This window comes from Myiozetetes cayanensis, unplaced genomic scaffold (assembly GCF_022539395.1).
Source record: "Myiozetetes cayanensis isolate MyiCay16 unplaced genomic scaffold, myiCay2020 scf12, whole genome shotgun sequence".
Lineage (NCBI taxonomy): Eukaryota > Metazoa > Chordata > Aves > Passeriformes > Tyrannidae > Myiozetetes > Myiozetetes cayanensis.
This window is the reverse complement of record NW_026086826.1, coordinates 17,190,796-17,216,359: the sequence shown is the minus strand read 5'-3', so window position 1 is coordinate 17,216,359 and position 25,564 is coordinate 17,190,796. Positions and strand designations below refer to the sequence as shown.

General features: G+C 37.4%; 1 protein-coding gene across 2 annotated transcripts in view; it reads right to left on the bottom strand.

The window, feature by feature from the left end:
- Positions 1-25,564, bottom strand: part of SLC44A3 (solute carrier family 44 member 3) — a 94,659-nt gene that overhangs the window by 68,928 nt on the left and 167 nt on the right. For both annotated transcript variants that reach the window (XM_050307349.1, XM_050307350.1), the window contains exon 2: positions 25,026-25,118. The gene's annotated coding sequence lies outside the window, so the exon portion shown is untranslated. The remainder of the gene's footprint in view (positions 1-25,025; positions 25,119-25,564) is intronic.

Here is a 25,564-nt window from a genome sequence, read left to right as displayed (position 1 = left end):
CTGAAGAACAGCAGTGCTGTCCTTCCCTTAATGAACCAATAGCCCAAGAATTCAGAGTTGCTACAAATGTAACAATATTCAAGATCTATTCCTGTGCATTACTAAACTTGCAAACATGAAGAAAGTGTTTTTAGTATTAATAATAAATTCACGACCTTTTTTATGAAGTCAGTTTCTCACCATCCATTCTGGGATGTGATGATAAAAGAAGGAAATGAGAAATGGAAATTCTGGCATTGAAAGGCAAGCTCAGAGCAGACTGAGAGGGAAATATCCATACATTCTGACCACTGAAGATGTGTATTACAGGAAAGCAGTGTCAAAAATCTTCACCATGAATTCATATCTGAGGATAAGAGAGTTTTCAGCTTATGCTCTTTTTAAGAGTACAAGATGTGAACTAATTTATTTAATTAGAAGAATGCAAATGCATTTAATAAAAATTTTGAAATCAGCATGTTTATCTGATTCCATTTTTACAGTGCAACAACTTTGACTTCTTTATTATGACTTTCTTTTCAACCTTATTCACTGATGAAGGAAAGAGAAACAAGCTGTATTGCAGTTTAAAAGCTTTTGTCTTCAGTTAATAGAACACTCCAGCAACTGGAGTGTTAACATCCGAATTTGGTCTCTCGTTAACACTGCATCACACTTGAGCCTTGCTGCCCTTGCACAGCCAATTTGATCACATGAATACAAAAGGTGGGATCTGAGAAGACAAGGTTCCTAATCACCTTGTATTTGCATAGACTGGTCATAAGGTATCTCACCTAGGCTGCAGCTCCCTCCTCCTGCCCTGCCAGATTTTATGACTGACCAAAATTCTGAACTCTACAGTTTGTCCAAGCAATGCTGCAGTTCACCTGCTTATTTCTAGATACGCAACCATGACAAGTTTTATCTTTGTGAGGTCTATTCAAAGCAGAATTCATAACCTCTATCACGAGTCTCTGATAACAAACAGCAGCTTGTCATTAAGGTGGACAAAGTGACGTGGGAGTATATTGAGAAGCATGAGGAGAATTTGAAGCTAACTGTTGTTCTAAACTTTGCAGCAACATTCTCTCTGGTATCTGTACACTACCACACGTCGCCTGCCATTTCTCAAGAATGCAAGTACACTCACCCACAGCAAGGTTTGTTAGGTAAAATTAGATTTCTCGGGCCAGCAAATGTTTTAGGTAATACAACTGTCAGATATTTTTGCCTTTTTTGCTATTTCCTTTTGGCAAAGACTGTAGTGATGGGATAGCATATCGGCAAAAGGAATTTCCAATTATCAAGTCTCTTGTGGTTTGACTGCACAGTAGACTGTATATTTTGGCATGAATTTAACATGTACAGAAATAGAATGCTCTCTCAGCAATTGTATGTCAAGCCGTACAATATTTAGCAAAACAACACATAAAGATTGAGAGGATATCTAAATACATCCATAAGCTAATATTCTGCAATTTTCTCAAAGGATACAAATGCCTATTTCCCATTAAATTAACAAGTACAGATTTTGCATATCCCATGTATAGCTTTGGCCTGTAAATATTTTTTAAGAGTCCCTATAGGAATGGCTTGTGAGATCCCCTGCTCAGTGGTTTCCATAATACATTTGATAATTTACTTTTTCTTGAGGAAAGAGTCAATAATTGAGAATGCTACAATATTAGCTACTTCTGCTAGACCTATTATTGGGATTATACTGTCACAGATGTAAGTAAAGAGAATAACAGTTTCTGGTAACGCACAAGACAGTAGTACCCAGCTTCTACTTTTAGATGTTCATGGGGAAAAAAAGGAAAAAGGAAAAAACCCAAAACAAGAAAACAAACAGGAAAAAAACCAACCAACCAAACAAACAAAAACAACAACAAAAAAACCCACAACACACACTGAAAACCCCAGTAAGAGATACTTCTGACAGAGCAAAAATTTTTAAAAACTATGCTTATTAAAAAAAAAAAAATCAGGAAATGCACAGAATTTCTATTTAATAAAAAGAATTAAATATTCTTCATACTACTATCCTTTAACAGTTAAATTATTTTTCTTCCATGAAATCTTGTAACACAGTCTTGGAAAAATACATAATAATTTGTCTAGAAAAATTAATTTTCTGAAAATTTAAAGAACCTCCTTTTTATTTTTCTAACCAGTTCACCCTTCTGGCATAATATTGTGCTGCAGATGTGTCCCTTTGTGACCTTTCAGAGTCCTGCAGTTAATTCTGACTTTGTGCTGCTATTTAATAATCTCAACAGATATGGAAAAACTTGCTGATAATATGTTGATAGTTTGGGGGTTTAGTTATGGTTGATTCTTTTTTTTTTTTTTTTTCTGCTTTGTCATGGTACTGTGGCTACAGGAAGAAGAAATTATTTAGATCTATTTCTGCATACTCTAATGAAGTACACTTGATCTTAGCAGAGATACACTAGCACAAATAACAATTAAAGCCAGAAAAAGTAATTTGGGTAGAAATTAAGCCATTAAAAGAGTTCCTTGTGAACAGGACATCTTATGATACATTCACTCTAGAGATTTTCAGAAGTAGAGTTACACAAAGAATTAATTTGACTGAGGACAAGAAACTTGACCACACCAAGAGGAATGGCATTTACTGTGTCAATACATACATCAGTCATCAGTATAGGAACCTGATACAGCAAACAACTTCAAATGCAGCTGGACTTCATAATCCCTTGAAAAATAAACTGATATGAGCTCATCTGTATGGGTAAACCAAACCATCAGAGGTCAAGGAGCATTTCACAGAAGCAGTTATGCAAAAGGAACAAACTGTACCCACCTGTGAGCAGGCACAGAAAGACAAATTGGGATGTTTTCCAAAGCATGGGGGAAAACTGAGCAGAGGAAAGATAGCAAAGCATAATCAGGCCTTAACCTCTCCAGGATGGTGCAAAGAAAAGATTTCTAATGATTTGTCCTTCCTCTTTTCTTGATGGGATTCAGGCTGCCCAAGGCTGAACAAGTTACTGCCCTTTAGAGAAGAGTGACAGTAAGCTGTGAGGAAAAAGAGGTAAATTATTACAATTCTAATTCACTAACTTGTTGAACCTTATTACCTCATTACGTATTACTAAGTTACATTTCCAGGATTTCAGTATTTATCATGAAGCTTTCAACAACATAAGTTGTTTTTACAATCTGCCTTTCTACAGCATTTTGACTGGTTTGCCCATAAATTCTGAAAGTTTTTTATTTGTATATAGTACCTTTATCCAAATGACACAGGTTTCATTAGATGCAAAGAGAGGATGCAAAAATGCATGACCAGATTTTTTTTTCTTTCATCTGAGATTAATTTACGTGAGACGTGTCACTAAAGCTGCTTCTGCAAAGGAAACAGCCCAGACCAGTCCTAGAGGTTTTAAACTTCCAGCTTAAAGAAGCGTCTGAGTAATAGCGTCTGCCTCACAAAGACATTTTGCCACTGTGAATAACCTCAAGCATTATAAAACCTATAATAATATTTACATCTAATATTCTACTTTGCAGTGACTTTTGAAAATTTGCATCTTATTACTGATCTCTAGATTGTTTAGTTTCAATTACCAAGCACTATCTGGCATCATAAGTAGACTTAAGAGTCACCTCTTCCGCAGGCAATTTCTTTTAGGCTAGCAGGAGTTATTTCTCGGTCTTCACATCAACAAGTAAATAGGTTGAATTAATTTATTATTGAACTAAGGAAGGCATGTTTTTCTATTCTGAAATTATTCTGTTATTCTACCAAGTATTTCTGTTACTACACTAAAAAGAAACAATTAACTCTCCATTTATTGCTTATTGTTTCTAAAAGTGACACTGGATAATGACTAAAACCAAATGGGATAGTTGAGTAATTAGAGAAAGTAAAACAATTGGAAGAGATCATAATTTTTCTGATTCCATGACTCAAATAAGTTCATGTGTCTAGCCAGGAAAGAGACTGAAGGTATTACAAAACTCAGTGCTTTGTTCTTTTTCCTTTTACTCTTCAGCTGGAAGGAAGGACTACAATTATTTCTCTTGTAATCACCAGCATTAATTGTCTCTAATGCAGTACCAAAACATTTTAAAAGTGAGTTGGTGTACCATGATCTGATCTATGGTGAGTCAACTCTGGGAGCTAAGCTAGTAGAAAACTATTATTTTATATTATCAATTTTCTAGCAGTTTAGCTGACAAAATTGTTATGCCAAATGCTTATGCCAAAACATATAAGGAAATAGGGTTGTGGCAAAACTAAATTACCTTGGCTGAAGTAATTCTGAGGCTGCACTTTCAGGGGGATTGATCTGATTCTAACTTCTGCAAATGAAAGCATCTCTTATGAATCTATTTACTTTGTGCAACAAGAATGCCCTTGCAGATGACAGTGATTTATGTTCAGACTTCTAAGTTCTTTCCAGCAAGACAAAGCCAGCAAACAGCTAGAGATGTGTGAGTTAACTCTAACCTTGCTTCTTGCTGTGTATGTAGCAGTGATGTTATAGAAATCAAAGGAACACAGCATACTAGAAAGTTCCAAACTTAGGAAAAAAAGCTAAGTCAAACTTCAGGGATGAAGGCAACATTCAGCTTTGCAGAGGCAGCAAAGAAGGTTCCAAGAATGAATCGGTGAGGGACTAGTCAAGTTTGAGCAGTCTTGGTGCAGTCAGTGGGGTCTTTGGAGCGTGCTAGGATTTGTCAGGCTAAGAGGGTTCACCAGGCTGAAGGTCAAGGTATTGTTTTAGACTCACAATGAACAGTATAACTGTGGAGATGGCTGGGCCTCTGTGACTGAAGAGAGGCTCTGGGATTCCCAGCTCTACCTTGCTGCCTCCCAACATCTTCCTCCTTCTCTTCCTCCTCTCCAGACCACAGTACAGGACTTTTCCCCAGCCCAGCCTACTGTCTTATCACCCACCTCATCTCCCCCCTGTAGCACATCACCCATTGGTGTCCCAGGCCCTGCTCAGCTCTGCTGCATTTCCTCCTCTGGCTCCTTCCACCACTGACAGCACGTGAGACACCATGGGAAGCAAGGTTCTCTTCCAACAGTGCTAAAGCTTGTGATTATATTTGATGGCTCTTTATGAAACCAGTGCAACCAGAACAGTGCAGCCAGCTCAGAGAGGTGTCACACCCTACCAGCAGAACAAGAGAGCACAGGCCCTGGTGCCCCACTTAAGTGTTGCCTCCCCAGCACCCCTGGGCTCTCCTGCACCCTTTCAGAGGCCTCATGTCCATGTGCCACACAGCAGCAGCTGCTTAGCCCTGTGAAAGACCTGGGGACAGAAAACAGAGCAGTGACAACTGGCTTTAGTGCTGTTGTGTTTACAGCGTTCTGTTCTAGTTTTTAAAAGCTGTGGGTGCCCGAGCCAGGGGAATTCTTGTAGCCAAAAAGAACCTTTTCAAGCTTGACAGAGAGATGAGAGCCTCAACACAAATTATAGAAAAACAGGGGAAAAAATAAAGCCAGGCTTGTCTGGCATTGGCTTTCTACTAACCCAGTTTGGGTTTCTGCCCAAACTATCCACTAAAGAAAACATCATAAAATCTTTCCACACAGAATTTGTGTGTCATGTCAGACTGGGCTTCAACCCAAACTATCGACTAAACAAAACACTTTTTGCAGTGTTTGTACATCATACATCCTTACTCCAAAATATTTATAGAACAGATCTATGTAGTAGAAGGCTACAAGTTTTTAACACAGTTAGTTTTCAGTTGCTCCATTTAATATCCACCCATTCACTCACAGGTAAATAGACCTGTTCCTTTTACCAAAATTCTCAGTGCTTTTGAATTTAAATATTTTTTAGTATTTTTCCTTATATGCTACATAATATGTATCATTTTAATACATAATACCTTATATATTAGCAGCACCTATTACGAGTGTTTGAGACAATTGAAAGGGATAAAGGATGGCCAAAAAGTGAATGTTTCAGTAACAAGAACTTCAAAGGACGACACAACTGCAGAGCAATTTTAAGATTTTAGAGCCATTTTAAATTTAAAGTACTGAATTCAATTTTCAGCTCCTAAGAAGTTGTAGAACTGCTGAAGACAATGCAACTAACATGAATTTAGTTGATCTGAGGATCAAGATGATAATGATACGGGTAAAAAACCACCTACAACTTTAGATTTTATGTTGGTTTTTGAATCTGGTCCTATTTTGAAATTGTGAAACTTTCTCGGAATATTTTTGTATGCGTTGCTTTTATGTGACAGAATACTGAAAGCAGAAGAACAATGTTTAAATGAAAACATGTTTGCACATTTCTGAAGAAATTGTGCAAATTTCCCCATTTAGAAAGCCAAGTGTCAAAGTGACAGTTCTGCTGTTCAGAGATGGGACTGCACTGACCTGGCCTTCCCTGGGACACCATTCTCAGGAGTGACCAGTCCAGGAGGGCAAATTATTCTCTTCAGTTTGGCCCTGGAAAGCTAAGCACAGAGAGAGCATTCTCAGTGCTCACATGCAATATCATTATTGCCTTTTTATTTATGTATGCAGTTGCACTGTTTATATTTTGGGTAAGAACTTATTTTCTAATTCTAAACAAAGGAATCTGAGTATCAGCATATCACTTCCACAATAGTACTATATTTTCATCTGGAAAAACCATGAAGTTGCTATGTTTATTTGCTCAGGCATTCTGAAAAACAGTTTAGAAAAGAACTTCTAGGCTTCAGAATTTTTAAATAGAGGAAAATTTGATGAGCATTACAGGTATACTAACCCTCTGAGAGAGCCTTCATCCTCCCAATATCAGTACAGAGTTTAAAAAAAGATATCTTGACATTTTTAATATAAATATTTGAACAGCTTTCACTTTTTGCCATATTTAGTCACTAAAATAACATTGTCCAATGTGAGCTGCAGGGTCACAAGTTCAGTAGCCAAGAAGTGTTTTGTGGAGTTGCTAAGTCCTCTGCTTTTGAGCACACTGTGCTCATTAGACAGTAGCTGCATGTGACCTGCCACACTTAACCCCAGCCAGTGTTAGAAATGTCACTTAAGACACGTGGTCATACCCACAGCTACATTTCTATTTCACTTTTTAGCACTACACTCCTCTTCTTACTATATTCCAAGACTGAGGAGTCAGTGAAACTTTGTCTTCTCTGCATTTTCTCTACTTGTCATTAGGAAACAAAGCACACCTGCTACAGTGGAGTATTCCGAGTATAACGAGTACCCTTAGAGCAGATTGCATCTTGCAGAAATAGTCTACCTACACTGCTCACAAAATAATTTCAGTAAGTGTTTCCACAGTGCTTTTCATAGTAGTAACTAGAGCCAGTTGACAGCATTAGCAAACAAACAATCTTCTAGCGTGGATCCCTCACTGCCTGAAATGAAAAAACTTCGGAGTTGAACAAATGTCCCTTGAAAAAGGACCCCGCTCACAGTGTCACATCATCACAAGCAATGAAACTGCTTGTTTCCCTTGCACCCTGCAAACTTCCTGAAACTTCTTGCAGCCCTCATTTCAGAAATGATGTAATTTTCATAGTGATGGTAGATTGCCAACTGCAAAATTTAGGGCTGAAGAACCAATCCATTTTGGTTTTAAAGACTTTCATGTTATGTTCTGTCTGCTCTTCAGGTAATTCTTATGGACATTCACTAAAACACCTAAGAAGGTAAGGATAAGAACTTCTCTAAGACACCTGTAACTCTGAGAAAGTTTCAGGAATTTTTGAAGATTAGAAAAGTAGAGCTAACACCTTTTTATCTTTTACCTAAATAAGTTCTTTCTTGGCTGCAGATACAATTCAGCTGTTTCATAAAGGACATATGTATTTGAATTTTGACATTGAAAGCTTCAGACCAGCTTCTGAATTCTTATCACAGTCTTTTTTACATGCCTCCCAGGCCTATCCAAGTCTGTGGAACTGTACATAAAGAGTAGAAATTATACCTCACTCCCTGGTCTGCCCTGCCTTACATTACAAAGTCAATATTGCAGTACAAACAAGTGGATTAAACACAGATGTGTTTATTTAGATTAATTAGCATTCAACTTTAGCCTAAATTATGAAATTACTCTCTTCCTTAGAACCAAAAAATTAGGAGACAAGGAAAAAAAAATTCCAATTAAAACCAAATTTAAGCACAAGAACAAATGAGTGCAAAGTGATTATCAGTACTTTTAGGCTGATCCTCAAAGGAATTAGGCAACTATTCGAGAAGTAATACTTTAGAACAGTCCTATAATGAGGAAAAAAAATTCAAAAAATTGAGCATTTTATGAAAGATTACATGATTTGGCATCTGCAATAGTCTCAAATTCCCACAGCTCTTGTTCCAAATTTTTTTTTAATATACATCCCAGCTAGTAATGTTGTATAACAGCATATTCATGACTAGCTTACAATCATAGCAAGTATACTTATTGTTGCCTTTTTGTCAAAGCTTTTAGGGAAATTATACATAGGATTAAGATGAAATTACAAACCAAGGGAAAAGTGGCATTATAACAAAATCTTATTTATTAGACTTCTTCCAACATACGACTTTAAAGTATTACCATTAGTAATGTTCAGTGGCTGTGGTCAGAGTTGAATGGTCATACTGAAGAATCGTTTGAAAGGAAGATACTTGAAGACAAAAGGTAATTCCCTGGATACTGCAGACAAAGGCAATAGTGTACATTAGGAATTAAGTCAACAGTATGATTACATTAAGCCCTTTCTAGCGACAATTAGTCTGGTTAAGTGTGGCATTGTTGCACAGAAGTCTATTTCAGGACAAGTTCCGATTAACTTCTTTTGACCAGCCTTTGTTGCCCTTCCAACGATTCATTCCAGTCATCTGATTCATTTATTTCCTCTTTATCTCTTTATCTACCAGGCTCTTTCAAGTACCCCAAAGAGAGGTGAGATAGTTAAATACTCTATTTTTTAGTTTCTGCTTGACTAATCTGAAAGCTCTATTGAAAACAAAACCCTCTTCATTCTCCCATGACTATAAAAGACCGAGGACCACAAAAATCTCTGTGACTATTTGGTATATAAGCAGGTACGGCTCCTTATGTTTCCATGCCACTATGAAACCAGCTAGACATATCTACTGTTGTTAATCTATAAAAAGTCAAACAGAAGATAGGCTTTTAAAGTCATAATAATATGTCCTTATCTGCTGCTCCTGCACTCCCCAATGGAAAAAATCATTCTGAGGAGGGGCACACATATGACCAGTAACTGCAACACTTATAATAAAAATAATAATTATAAATACTTATAATAATAATAATAAAAACTAAATTAAAAAAACTCAAAAAACAAACAACCAAAAAAACCCAACTAAGCAACAAAACAATCTCTGAAGAAGGAGAGGGAAAGACATGGTGAGAGAGCTGCATGACAAACAATCCGCCAAGGAATAAAACCCAGAATGAACCCAAGTCAGTAAACTCCAGCCAGACATTTTGGGCTAGACTGCACAATTTAAATAGAGGTCTGTGTTCAGGGTGTGACTCACCCACATTTTATCAAGGAATTGTCACCACACCATCTATTATAGTTACACAGTCTTTTTGCTGCTCTGAAACTACCCCTTATTTCTCATCCTGTCCCTCAAGGTGAGGAAAGGTGGGGTACATGGATTTGACAAGCCAGAGTTTGTCTGGAGTACATTATTATTAGCTCACTGGAAAAAAGAAATGTTCTTGAGTCCCCACACTATGCTTTGCAACATGTCCTTGTGCAAGAAACTCGCTCTCTGTACCCACCCATTCTTATCTCTAAAATGGTCTGTTGCAATTTTTACTGAAGGGCGAGGTGGTACCTTATGAGCAGATGCAGCACACACATGTCATTAGCAATAAATGCTGCCTTGATCATTTCCCTTATTAGTGCCAAGAGCTTTTAATTTCTTCAGTGAAACGTGTGTGTTTATTATAACAGTACACACCCAGAAGTGTCTCACTGAGGTTATGAATCCCAATCAGCATTACAATCAGTAAATAAAATTTCTCTTATCTTACTAAGGTGAAACATTTCCTTTTGGTCTATTTGTCTCATGGGAGCAGTGAGACACAGGCTCATTCTTTTGTCATGTTGCTTTAGTATTATGTTTTGGGTGATCATCAAATCCTTGGGCTTCAACCTACTTTGATCACATGGATCAAATGGCTGCGATTTACTGACTACAAATATATAATTTCTGTTAGACTGATGAAAGCTTTTGTTTTCAATTTTATTGGCATGCTGAGATTAGGACTTGAAGTGTCACCTATGATGCAAGTTAACCTAGATAACATTTAGATTTATCAGAAGTTATCAAAAGCCCTATAACTGCAATATTGGTGGAAGCTATTTCCTAACATGGTGAAATGCTTGAAGATATCACTGAATTTAAGTTTGTGACATTTTGCTCAGTGAAGAAAGAAAACTGACATGATGAGCCCTAACCTTTTAATTGTAAATCGGAGGTGAGAAGCTCTTGGGGCAGCAGCTGACCTAAACTGCTGACATGGACGGTTCTTTTCCTACAATGCTGCTATCTTTCCTCCAGCCTGAAAGCTCAAAACCTTGTAAAATTTTGCTGCTCTGATTTATATCTAACCAGGTCTCCATGCCCTTACAGAGGCTCAACTTTTACTAGTAAAATCCTAATTAAAAAAAAAAAAGACTTGCAACATGGCTTCAGTATCTTGTCTGTCTGGTGACATTGCAGTCTCTGGCTATAACCTAGTACTAGTCTATAACCTGGTTATATAAGTTATATAATATAAATTGTTGCACAATTTAATCTATTAAAAAAAATAAAATCACAACACTCTGAAATTCCCATTACACATCTGCCAAGAATTCCTGCTTGAGATAAGTAAAATAATTCTATGACAGTGGTCATATTAGAGTACAACAGAAAACTGAAATAAGTGTGATAAATCTATAATATAAGCCTACAATTTAGAACTGCAATGTACTATGTAACTTCTACTGGCAGACAGGTCATCTCCTTTCAGTTCATAAATAACAAACTTCTTTACAAAGCTGATCCTTCAAAACAACAACAGGGAGCCTTGGTATAAAAGCGGGTATGGGGGGAAATGCTTTGTTGACAAAAACAACCTTTGGCTGGTTACAACTCTCTCTTGTTCCAGTTCCCGAACAATTAGCAGATCTTTAATGTTCCTAGAAGATGATTAATTAATACTTCTTAAAATCCTTTCCTACTTGGCTAGCTGTCTTGGCAGAAGATCAGCTCATCCTCTTTTGATTACATTCTGCTGATCTGAACATATTTACAGTATGGTGAGGTTTTGGCCCAGATGTCCTGGGATTATTAAGGATACAGCCGAGATTGTTGTACAATCACTGTGCACATCCTGCAGTGACAGAAAATGAAACGGGAGCTGGAGGCTATGGTTTCATTCTCATATTGTAAGTCACAGCAATACAGATTTTCTTGTTATGGTACAGATAAACCAAGTTTGAAGAGTATTGTAAATGCAATTAAAGTGTTTTTGTAGAGGAAACAAATCGTAAGCTGATGACAGCGGTAAGTAAAATTCATCTGACTAAAAATTATTGCAAGATCACAAAGGCTTTCTGTGAGCTTTATCAACCTTCACGGATTTCAGACTAAACCACTTTTTAGATGATACTAAAAAACTTCAGTCACAGGGAACTATACTGATGAAAAGACATATGGAATTCTAGCATTATACTAGATTAAAAAGTATTTTGAAAACATCTTTCTTTATAATGAAGTCACATCCCACTGATTTATATATCTTTTGCACTTTTTTGTACTCTCCATTTTCACTGTACCTTCTCCATTCTGAAAATTTCAGATATCTCTTACTGAAAGTAGTTTCACTTCTTTCTGTCTGACAGGCATAAAATACTTGGAAGAGGTCTAGAGACCATTGTAGTTTATCCCATTATGTAGAAGCTTACAGGAAACTGAAAATGCTATTTATGACTCCAAATCCACTTAAATGTACTGTGCAAGCACCCAACTTCATTCCAAAAGGTGTGGAAAATAGGGAGGTGCCAGTGCATCTCTAAATAGGCCAAGACACATTCTGCACTGCAATCTTCACATAAGCAGTGTCAGACAGTGCAATACATGCCTTTTGTAACATGAATTAAAGACTCACCTGTAATTATGAGAGAGATTCTGTATCACCACTTTCACCACTTACTTATTTCTTTATGGATAAAAGCTCTAAAATGTTAAGGTATTCACTAGCTGCTGCATGAATTTTCTGCTCCAAAAAAACCCCCAAAACCCTGATATTTGGAAACCATGGTTAAATTCCTAATTAATAACAAGGTCTTCTTCATAGCTTTTTCACACAGAAACATTTCTCAATACCTGATTTTAGTTCAGAAAACTCCCCTAACCACTTGCCAACTACTAGAAACTTCAACATATCGAAACCAAGTAAAGAAATAACATGTTCTAAATATTGTGATGAAGCATACCACAAACCATATACATACAGGTAAAAGGAGCCACAAAACTCTAATTAGTAACATCCCCCAAAACATAAGCACATGTACAGTAAATTGCTACAAACCTTCAGTCTGGTCACCACACAACAGATGAGAAGTGCAGAAGAAGAAAAGAATGCAAATTTCTAGCTGAGACTGAAGCCTTTTGGAAAGGAAGATGCCTTCTTTTCCCCTCACCATTTCTCCTCTTCATAAGCTACTGCTGAACTGTGGAAGGGAACTATGCTTGTTCTCATTCTCAATTTATTAATTGGCAAAGTTAATGAGATTTACTCCTTACACCTGATCCAGGTGATCTTGATTTCTGCTACGTAAAATCTCATTTGACAATTAGAGTGATACATGTGAGGTATTTTCCCATCAAGGTCTGACAATCATTAATTAAATTTTGTAGATATAGCATTTTATAAACAAAGCTTTAAAACTTTCTCTAGCTGGTCCTCTAAAGAAAGGTTTGGAGTCAAAAAGTATATCTGGGGGAAAATAAAACTGAAGCAAAAGCAGACTGAAACATTGTAGAAAATATTGAATAAGAAAAACAAAATATAAAAAATAGTACACACCTCATGCTTTCAGTGTAGATGTCCAACCTCATGTAGGTCAAAGTAACGCAGTGGAAAAATTTGGTATAATACAGTTCAGGTAATCAGGCTGCTAACTGGAGGAACCTGTGAATTTACAGCTGAGACCGCCTTCCATCAGGCTGCAGAAAACAACAGATGTCATCCTGGGCAGCAGGAGCCCAGTGCCTGCTCTCCTGTAGATGGTGGACACCTGAATGGGCTTGATGACCTCAGCCCTTGCTTTGTTTCTTTTTCCTTCTTGTCTAGCCTGTGTATTCTAAATAAAAGTAAGACTGTAGATGAAGACTTCAGGAAATCACAGAGCCCTGAAAATGAGCTGTCAGCAACAGGTGGATCAGATTTGCCATTCCATTTGCAAACATGATGCTCTCTTAATTGCTTCTGCAGTTTGAATGTCATGCCTTCAGATTCCTAGAAAATCTATGAGTCCAAATGCTTGACAGCAAGGGAAAACATTATGCTCATTTCAACAGGAGTCTGTTACCTGCCTGTAAAAGCTTGCTATAATTGGAAAAAAACCTGTCCCTGCTGTTTTCATATCATATTAAAATTAGTTAATACTAAAAACATATAAAAATAATTATTTGAGCTGTTTATATGCAAGCTGAAATTACTTCTTTGTTTCTTGGTTTAATGTTTTATTTCTATAAGGGGAGGGGCCCATTCCTTAGTGAAAATTCTCAGTGATGGTATTATCTGTGTCCTCTTGTACATTAAGTCAGTTTGTTCAAAGCTATATGTTATAATAATAAGTGAATTAATGGATTGAGTTTTGCAAGTCATATTACATAAAGATTCTCGAGTCCTTATAAATTAATAGACTTGGCTCAGTGATTTAAAAGCATACTTTGTCTCAAACCCAAGAATTCTTAGCAGAAGAACTTCGGAAATATGGCTGTTTTCCTCATATCTCTTGTATTGTAGGTGCAGAGTTATTCAGTCATGAGTTCAGCTTCCAGTTTTTGAAGGCACCACGCTAATAATACTGTTACTTGAGCAAAAATCTGGAGAAGAGTGCAAGACCACAAGCAGTGAGATAAATGCAATGAGATAAACTGTAGAGCTAAAAACATTTTCTTTGTTTTTATCAAATCAGAATTCATGCAATGGAGGGGGGAGCTCTTCTTCTTAATACACAGTGCTGCTAAAAGGAGAATGACTAGTTTGGTCTTGACAGTCTCCAGCTAAATAATATTGATTCCACATGTGGACAATATCAATTTGGAGATGTTCCAGGGAATTTATTCCTTCAAATTATATCAGTTTATTTTTCTGTCTGGAAATATCCACATAAATCAATATGTTATTTATGGGGAGTTGTCCTTTTTAGTCTTTTAAAAACTGCCTAAGAAAAGAGAACAAGGACTAGTAGTTGTAAACAGAAGTAAAAATAAGGAAGCAATAAAATCATGCAGCAAAAAGGCATTGTCACCAATACAACAACTGTAATAACATTAATATGACTTCATGGGCTACTTCTATTCCTCCTCATAGAAGAGCAAAAAATAAAATAGTCTAAACTGAATTAGCTGGATACACTTTTTTACTAAATGTCAAAGGCACTAAGAAAACCAGGCCCATTTCTTCTGTGCCTCGCAGCTTGTATAGGCATTTACACTTTAAAATGTGTGTGGTGACACTACAGAATTGTAAATTTTGTATTCTAAACTTTGTAATAGGTAGTTTGCATAGACAGTAGAGTTTCTGAGAGCATATTGATTAGAAGAGGGAATGGTAAGAGGCATTTAATATAGATCATTAAATTAGGATCCAGCATTGCATTAGGGCATGACAAAGTGTCCTAATCTCCAAACTTCCCTATTTCTGATGCCACATCCTCTTCTTCAGAAATCCTATATCTGTCTTTCATACACTTTTTACCTGGTGTTACATGAGAGGAAATACATCAAGGAACATTTCTGCTCAAAGTAAAAAAAAAAAAAGGGGGGCACAAAAAGGAAAAGTTCACTTGGCCTCAAATAAAGAGACCAAATGAAAAGCAAAAAACATCAGAGTTTTGAAACAAAAACCTAGCACACAGTTCTGGTGTTGATTACTGGTGAGGTTGGATTTATGCTGAAAATGTTTGCTAATACAAACCTGCACAACTTTCTTAGTCAAAGGATTTCTGTATAGTTACTCTCATATTCCAGCCTTGCTGTTACAGTTCACTTATCTGGAGCAAGTAAGCTATCCAGGAAAAAACCAAGTTAAGAACAGATGTAATGAATATGTATTTTTACTTATATTAATTACCCTTGTCTCTGAAAGCAAATTATTGTAAAACATTTCACCAGAACTGCTGTTCTGAGGCATAAATAAAGTTAAGGATACAAAAATATCTAATGTTAATTATATCTCCATTGCACTTAACATTCTGTTTATTTGCGACTTCTCTACTGACACAGAGAGAACTGGAAGAATTGGTGGAACAGACCTGGAAGGAGATGGAGAACTCAGCCGGGTAAAGGCAATTAAACCTCTCAACTAATAGGGGAATTAGTTGCTGAGCAACAGCTATGGAAACATATGGAACACGAGCTGTGTTTGCCAAGTGATCAAGACAAAATGTAGTGCTATTATAGACACTAAAACCTGAGTGCTAGTTTAACTTAACAGCATTTTTTGCTGCAACATTCGTTTTTGAAGAAGAGTTTTCTTTCAGAATTAAATTAGATCAAGTTATGAATGTAAGTTACAGAAGACAGAGTAAGGGGAGATGGCAAAAGAGACTAATAAAAGCTGGTTCCCTGCCTGCCTTTATCAAATGAGAGTCTACGCTGCAGATCACTGGCAAAATATCCAAAGAAGCAGAACAAAACTTCCCTGTTTCTTTTCTGGCAGCAAGAAAATATGCCTCCCTGTGTGCTTCTCTTAGTTTCTTTTGACTTAAAATTTCTTCTGTGCCATCAAGTCTAAGTCCAAGAAAATGTCTGACTCCGTCCTTTCTTTCAAGTACCCCAGAAAAGCTTTTGTGAGTCCAGTATTTTTTGTTTCTCAGATTCCTGCTTCAAATGAATCACTGAGCAATGCATTAGTCAATTCATGGGCAAAACAGACCATGTTAATATTCAGAAACTGTCTGTGTTCCAGTTCCTAGTGCTACATCCTTTCTTTCCTAGAAAATGGGAGTACCATAATCTTTATCATAAGAAGGTTTAGGAATTAGCACAACTAATGAAAGAGAAAATTCTCAGTGCATGATTAATTCAAAGACCTTATTAAGAATCAAAACTTTTAGTTATGTATTTTACAGACTACTCCACATGATGTCCCAGTTAATTCAGTCAGTCTTTTCAAACAAGTAACAAAGAATAAACACTTACTGAACTTTGAATGAGTTTGAGAACCTATAAAATATTCACAAACAGAAGGGGTGGATGCAATCTTTCAGATTCAGAGGTCATAGCTTTGGACTCAACACAAGATAGCAAGTCTGGATATAAGCAGAATTATACCATAAGAGTTTAAATACTATATCAAAAGAGTTTGGAAGCTGAAATCCAACCAATTCTAGCCTCTCTTAATGGAATTTCACCTCTCCCATTGAATGTCTGCCTCTGCCTGGCAGTACTAAGTGTTTGAAAAGGCAGCACCAAGGGTTCAAATTCCTCCTGAGATTTTAAAATTCCAAGGTGACACAATCTCAGCTCAAGCTTCTGCTGTTTGTCAAGAGGTGCCTGTGTCAATCATGCCTCTCAGAATAAGAGGAGAGGGAGAAAAGGATCCTGTGAAACATTTGAAAAATGCAGTTTGAGATTTTGTTTGCCTAGCCAGATTTTACATTTAATTGAAATACTTAAAAGATCTTAAAACTCCAACAAAGTTATTAACAAAATAAAGCAATATTTAAGATTGGAATTGAGTAATCTAGATAATGATATAGGCTTCTTTTTTCTAAAGTATTTTTGGAAAATTTATCAGGGCTGATCATGAAAAAAAAAAAAAAGGCAGGAAAATGGAAACACTATCAAGGACTGCAACAGCAGGTCCACAGTCTATTTTACTCTTGGGACTGCTAACTGATTGACCCACTGCCATCTGCCTTTAGTGTCTTGCAGTATTGCACAACATTATATTCAATAAAGAAAAATATTAGCATTGATGCTACAGATTATTCACAAGGAAGGGCAAAGCTATGCATATCTAGCTAAACCTTTCCAAATCTTTCTGTATCTTTTAAAAACTAATATGCTGCTAGCACAAGGAGTTGTTGTTAAGTTGATACTCAATGACCTTTACTGGCACAAAGGCATCTATGCAGAAATTATTCAAGTTGTACAGTCATTTTGTTCCCCTACATATAGGACTAGAAAATGGAACTACCTCCAACAAGATTAACTGCTGGACATGCCTGTGGGTGATTCAGCATGAGCTATACTGTGCTGTATCTGTGTACCTGTGTGAATGTAAATATGCTTCTGCATTACTATCAGACCCAACCTTATTCTATTTACTTCTCCCTTCTCACATCCTCTTGCCAAAAGACAAAGTGAAAAAGAAGTAGCAATTGCACTGATTAACAGGGGAAGACTATACTTGCTTCACATACTTTTTGAACTATTAGGCTTATTGGTTTTCTGAGGAGTTAGAACATCACAGTGTTCTTTGTCAAAGTAGGTTTAGCTGACTGGTGTCATTTATTTCACTAAATGTGAAATAAAAGTGGTTATGTGGAAAGCTAAGCTTCAGACAAGCATTGCCTACACCTCAGCTGATTTCACTAGTGCCTTTTATCATTCACCAGTGTCCAAGATGGACAACTGCTTACAAGGATACTACAGATAAAGTAGTATGCCCTGAGATTACTACATTATGTAGCTGAAAAGTAGTCTTCAAATCTTTGTCCCTAACATCTTAATGGGAATTTAGATGTATTTGTGCCAGTATTAGAATAAATCCTAAGACCCTGCTTTATAAACTTGTAAAACTCTTGAAGTCTTTTGCCAAGTCTTGTGAGTTACTAGGTGACAATTCACATCTTTTTATTCTGGTACTTACATATTTAAGAATTGACAAGTCTGGTTCCAGTGGCCAACAGTGAAAAACAAGCAAATGCATGTGAAGTAATGATTAGCCACAAAATTCAGGGCCTGTAGCATTTGAGATAATTTTAGAATTCTTCTTACAAAGGAATTTTTATTGCAGAATTACAATCTGTCTTAGTGGTGCAATAGATGCTCTCTCATTAGATGTTTGCAGTTTATTATGTCTTGTATGTTATGTTCTCCTAAAAAGAAAAGGAGAAAAAGCATGAATGAGAGGCACAGCAAGAAGGAGCCTGCAGTAAAAGCAGAGAATGGGAGATTGCTGCGAAGATCAGGGAACGAATATCAATGAATTTGAAGCCAACTCTCCTAACTGAGTTTAAAAAGAAGTTTTTTCTAGGGACCTAAATGGACTCCAAGTTTACTGCAACCCATGAATGACTATGGAGAAAAGAACAAACCTAGAGGGCAGGACTGTGTTTTGTAGGAAAGAATGAGTAGAGAACTTTCATTTAATATGAACTTACATTTCCCTTCTGTCTTATGCTACATTATCATATTTAAAAAGTGAATAGTTCTGATGTTTGTATAAATGCAAGTTGGTTTTTGAGTTCATAAAAAGAAGAGCTATATGGTCCAACATATTCCTGGGGGTCTCAGCAGGAGTCAGTGTGGTTTAGATGATGGAGACTGATACCAGGAAACAAAAACTAGTCTGATGTTATTTTGAAGTTAAATATCATGGGGAAAGAACAAGATATCTGACCTAAAATAAAAACAGTTTTTCAAACTTAAAATCCTAGCCTATCTAGCTGTTAATAGAATAATCTGAAAGTATGCATTCTTTATGGGAAAAGATTTGGAAATTCAGATTGATCAATCATTTTTAGTTTTTGTTCTGAGGAAAACACTCAACATAAGAACATATTTCCTCTACATACTTTACATTCCTTTCAAATACACTCACAAAGCTCTAAACAGAGCTAATCAAACAGCTACATGTTCAAAGGTAACTGTTTGGAATGCCAGTATTTAGGCTTTACAAGAGACCCTAACTTGACTCCTGAGACATTAAAATACAAAATATAATGACACAGTTGTTTTAAAATCCTCGAGACTTTCAGGGTTCAACATTCAGCTCTTTGCTATGAACCACACAGCTCTTCTAGCTGAATACTGGTTACTGGATGTTTCCTCTCATCCCTTCTTTACTAACTCCTAAAACAATTCACACAGTCACTAGATGTTCACTTTGTCAGGCCCCTGATATGGTGAAAGAATGCATTTGTGTGCTGGCTGCTGCAGGAGGATTGCTCCACACACACAGGAATGTAATGCTCAAATCAGTGGTGCTGCATTAGCCTTTTATGTACTTTATTATTTTCTTTGTTCCTTGAAAACAAAAAGGTCTGACACTGAGGGCACCAGTATACTAATTTTAGTAAGTTTTATGTCTTGTTTACACTGTTGTTTCATGTTTTAAAAAACAATTTCACTTTACAGTGATATTTAATTATTCAGTAATCTGTGAGCAATTACGTCAAGTTAAATAGATAATACAAGTAGTGTTTGGATAGTGTTCTTTCCATTATGACTTTACTAGAGAATAAGATACAACTTTAGACATATTCTTCTGAACAACATACCACTATTTATTTTCAAAATCTCTAAACAAAAGCCTTTCTTTAATCACATACAGTAACTAATATATTATCAATTCATTTTCAATATTATATTTCAGCTATAATTGACATGCTTCATTTTCTGAGGAAAACAGAAACACAAGTATATTAAATTCCAGTGATTATAATAACATTTTTTCACTTAATTAATTGCAATAGAAACTTAGAAAGCTCAAAATAAAGACTGCACTGTACTGACAATCATTAGAAATCAGCCGTTTCCCATTGTACAGAAAACTTTCAGAATTTTAAAGCTGCCTCCAATCAAGGAGGGAATCAGTGCTGACTCTTGTAGTAATGTACAGCAACACACAAACTGCAGTGAGAAACACTACTCAGCTGATGTTCCTCAGGAAGGAGAAAAATGGGGTACTGTGATGGAACAGTAGGATGACAGAAAGGACACAGCAATACACTACCTGAAGCTGGAGAATCAAAGCCCTATCTACCTCATGTCCCTACTGGTGCACAGACTGTAATTCAAAATGCATGATAATGAAAAAGTTCCCTCTATACATCGGTACTAACTGGGAACTTTTGATATTTTTTTAAAAGTCAAATCTGTTTTTGATAAGCTCATTGACTCTCCTTGGGTGTGACACACACAAACAGATTTTGGAAAAATAATTTCAGAGTGAAGTCTCCTGGGCTGTTCAACAGATGAACTGCATTGGTATAGCAGGGTTATTATGTCTGATTATCAAATCCAGAATTATTCTCCTACAGTTAAGCTGATCCACTTTCCAGTTATCTTTAATCTACTCACCCCCAAGTCGGCGATAAAGGCAGCATCAACAAAGAGATGCAGGATATTAAAGAAATTCTCAATTTAATTTTGCTGGCTAATGTAGAATATTTTTTTGTTGTATCAAATTACTCCAAAAGAGAAAGCTATTTTACAAGAGGATTAAACATTATAATAACAAAGTCAAACAGAGGGCTGTTTACCTTTTCCTCTCTCACAGTTCCTAAGTTTAATGACAGCCTAAAGACCACATTTGTTCAAATTTAAACTTTGTTTATTTTACCCGTGTAATTGCCTAACCTTCAAGGCATGATCACACCAAATATTTTTAAAGAACACTGAATTTGACTAGCTCTACCTTCACTGAGAAGTTATATATGCCACATCTAATATTAAAAAATCAATGTTTTTTAACAGTTGATAAGAAAGAGAAATAAGTTTTTCTAACAGTTATAAATAACTGCCTAGTAAAATGCATTTATTTCAGTCCTCTAATGTAAAGAGTCATGAGCTGAGACTGGATTCCTTATGAAAAAAAGATGCTACTGTTAATGTACTTGCCTCCTTTTAAACAGGTTTTGTTGTCACTTAACGTTTATGTTGCCTTTTTTTCAGTTTAGTCTCTTCCTCACAAATTTGAGGCACAAGAGAAAAACCTAAGTAAATAAGGTCTGGTAAGTTGCAGTTGTGTCTAGTGTCATTTGGGAAAAATAAATATTACAAGAGAGATGTCATTAAGATATTATGGGGTAAACTAAATACCCCCAGAGGCTACCTCACAGCTGCGGTGGAACACCTGGAATAAAAGGAAGATAGACAGAATCACAGTGTCAAACAACAAATTCAACCTTGGAACAGCTTGATTTGGCCAGCCAAAAGCATCTCGGCGCAGAGGGAATCGATACAGTTTAGTGCCTCTATCTCCATAGTTTCCGTTGTGATTCAATGACATTTATTGCTACTTTTGTAATTGCTTGCCCTCTAGCAGGAGAGCGTCACAAGTAAACAAACACAGCTGTACACAGCACTGCAGCACTGCCCCATCCTTCCTCACAACACAGCTGTGGTATTGTTATCCACACCCACTTTCTGAAGTCTTCTATGCATCAGACTAACCAAAGCGTAGTTTACATTTTCATTCACACAGTTGTATTTACCCCAAGGTGTTCCTGAAGATCACAGAAATTCAATGCACGCAAATCTGCCGGTCAAATTCCTTTTTAGGAAATAATGCTGCAAACCAAACTTTCGAAAAGGATAATAAATGCATCACACATAGTTCTGTGAGTAAGAAATAGAAACTTGGAGTTAACACCGAAGGGGGGATGACAAGAATTTTCAGTGTGGGAAAGGCTCAAAGCCTCCCTCCCTGGGATGCCTCTCCCCCAAGTAGGCATCATCTCCACACAGGATCCCAAAGCCCATCCAGACCCAAAAAATCCCATAAGATTTGTTCTTTTGCTAGTGTCTCTTTTTGAAGTATCAATGTGATAAGTGAGGAGACGTGCATATGACTAATGTGGTAACAACACAAAATCTGGAAGCAGAATGTCAGAAAAAATATACAAATATTTGCTTCATGATTTCTGCTATCAACAAGAAATTCATATTGTTTGTGTGATTCCCCTGTAAGAAATATTTTTTCTGATTTCAATTTTTATAAGAACTTTGCTTATTCAGTAGTTTTTCTCAAAGTGAAAGGAAGATCCATTAACGTCAGAACTGGATTTAAATTTTAAACTAGTTCTATTCCAATGCAACTTTGCTATTTTCAGTTAAGCTACATGTGATTTTATAAAATCACAAGGTAATTTTAGAATCACAGAATCATTTACAATAGTTTAGATAAAAAGAAAATCAGGGATGTGCAAGGAATTCACTGTACTGGGGCTTTCATTGGTGTGGAGACTTCAGGAATAAACACAGCTACTTGTAGTTTTTTAAGAGCAATTTCATTTTGGAAAAAGCTCCCAGAGATTTCAGATCTTACTCACGAGAAATTTTACACTATTGATCATGACAATATTGCTGACTTTCATGTGAACAGGGAATGATGAATGTTTTATAACACTACAAAATTTCAAAACCCTAATAAGTATTACAAAATTTTAGTTACAGTCTTGCAAAACTATCAGCGTAAAGAAACCTATTTGTCACTGATGTCACCTGAGGCATTACACTTATATTACAATTATATATGACAGTACAGAAAACACAGTGTTGCAATTGCTTTGCTAAGCTAGGAATTATTTTGTAGCTCTTTCTAAGAGAACCAGTTTAAAGATCTGGCAGTAAAAATAAATACATGTATTTCTTTTTTTAAAAAAGGAGTTGAACAGATTTACTTTGTGTTTTGGGGTTTTTTTAATCACTTTTCCCATAATCAATATGTAAATTGGTTCTGTAACATACATATCAAGGGAAGAAAATCTGTAGAATCTGCTTGTAATCTGGCAAACCTTCCCAATGGTGAACAACTTTGATTCCATTCTGTTCACCAGGGTGAAGATGTCACAGAGTGGAAGAGGTGATCGAACCTAAAACATGGAGCCAGGCTTGTGCTCTTGCATGTCTCCCACATATTCTAAAAAGTCACCGCAAGATCCTCCACCAATAGTATTGTTCCATTTATTTCAACACTTAAATAAATTAATTTGACTTCCTTTAGATGACTATACTCAGAAAATACGGATTTCAGCTTAGGAGTAATTTTTTTCTCTGCAGATTGTAAAAATGAGCAGAGGACGACTAAAATGGTTAGAGACATGTACAGAGATGATGCCTACATTTTGACATTCCACTATGGGAGCCAAATATTAAGTTTCTCAACAAATGACCAAAACTCTATGTCAGCAGAATGCTTGCCTGCATGTAGCAACATATGTTTGAAATAAGACGCAATTTTCCTGCTTTAAATGAGCTGCTAAAATACGATGAAGTGGGCAGGAGATGTGACCAGAATGTCACAGTAACACTGCTAGTTGCTGAGCAGATATCCGTGTAGGGGCATCAGCCCATGTCAGGTACTGTGGGGTTGCCCTCAATGGAGCCAGGCAGTGCCGAGCAGTTCTCATTCTGTGGTCAACTCTGCACTTGGTCCAAGAGCAAGAAGAGCAGAGGCTGCAGCAGCTCCTCACCTCAGTGCTTCTCCCTTTTCCGTCATGCCCTTCCCGTGCCAGCCTGATCTAGCTACACTGCCCCATGGGCATGCTGTCTTTCCCCCATCTTTCAAATTTTCCCTTCAACTTCATTCCCTCAGAATGGCTACCTTGGTAAAGTTATCCCGTTTCCTCTAACCACACAACTCCCCTCAGCTGGTAGGTGAGCTGGTTTAAACTGTTTACTTTGGCAAACTGGTGGCCCCCCTCATTCAGCAACACGGAGAAGGACCTCTAAAAGCTTAATGTTAGTGAACACCGAAATATCTTGCTGGAAACTGGAATGAGGTAACAGCGGTCACACTGGTTAGTCTGGACAGGGTCTGGATGGTTCCTCACCTGTCTCAAGTATGGGAGTTCATGACAGGAGAGACGGGAATGAGAAGGATGAGAAAGAAGGGGATCCTGAGATTACCTACATGAAAACTGGAAACCCCTGCTGACCCACTTTGCATCTTTTGTGACTGAACTACGAGGAAATTAGGTGGAATTGAAGCCTAAAGGTGATTTAAAAGTTTCATATAAGCATCTCTTTTCTTTAAACAAGTGACTACTGTTTCTCCTTGTAAAGTCCTCTGAAAATCAGCTGTGATCTTATAAGGTCACAATCTTGAAAAGCTAGACTCACAAGGTCTGTATATTTTTGGCTGATGTAATGCTGGCATACAACTACATAGAGACATGGCTGCAATTTGATCAAAAACAAGGCAGGAAAATGAGAAGGTGTATGGCTAAATTTTAATGAAGGTATGCCGGTAATTTAAAAATCCAGGGTTTAGGTGTGCCTTGGAACACACTATATGAATTGCAAACTCTGGTTGAAATGGATTTTGTAGTTTGGTACATATGCATTTATTCTGCATTATGGGACATGCATGTGATTGCTTGCATCTAAGTATGTGTCAATCTTGAAAATTAAAGGCAATTAAATATGAAACTTCCCAGTTAGTCTCTTACTTATATTTTCCAGATACATTGTACAAAGCAGCATCAAAATAAAAAGAAGAGTCAACTTAAGACTGTAAATGTATATATCTCCCTGGACTATGACTCAGGTTCTACCGCATAGTCTGTTTCCCACCTTCCTGAGGCAGATCCCTGAGCTCAGTACGAACACAGCTCCCTCTAGAGCTTGAGTATTAGACAGAACTACAGCACGCACCGCTCTGGCTCCGAAGCTTGGTTAAACTGCCCAGACAGGGAGCACCGTGATAGCCACACACATCCCAGAGGGGCCAAGGAGCCTGGCACAAAGGCTGAGATTCAGAAAATCCTTTGTCAGAGGCAGATTCACTGTTACCAGTTAAAACCTTTCCGATGTGAGCTTGTAGGAAAAGGGTTAACAGGCCCCTGATTTATGGAAGAGGAGAGGTACTAAGCCCTGAACACTTGAAACTTACTTGTGTCCAGTGTGACAGGTGAGCCTTGAGAGGGTGCGCGTTCTTACGGCGTGAGGGAATAGAGGATGTCTGAGAGCACCAGTGTCCGACGTTCTGTGTGGAGAGGCACGGACTGACATATTTAGCCCTTCGGAACGTACAGGATCAAAGCTAACTAACCCAACATCACTTCTGCATGACCAGCTGCCCCACAGAGCAGCCACTTCCGAGCTGGGGTGCTGTTTGCCCCTTGACAGCCAAGCCAAAGGTTGGCAGGGGATGAAGCTGGTTATCCAGTGGTGCCCAGTTTCACCACTATTCCAAGAGGGGAAGCGACGGGCTGCACAAGTGTATGGGGACACCAAACGGGCAGGGGGCACGGACCGCAGGCACGTCCAGGTGTGCCCGGGGACGTGGTTCCGGGACTGGAGCCCGGAGGGCACGGCACCCGTCCCTCAGTGCTCCTCTCCTCACGGCTTTCCTCGAAGATCCCCCGCTCCGCTTGCTCAACCCGGGCGCTTCCGCCGCCCACACTCCCTGCCCCTTGGTCCCGCCGGCCC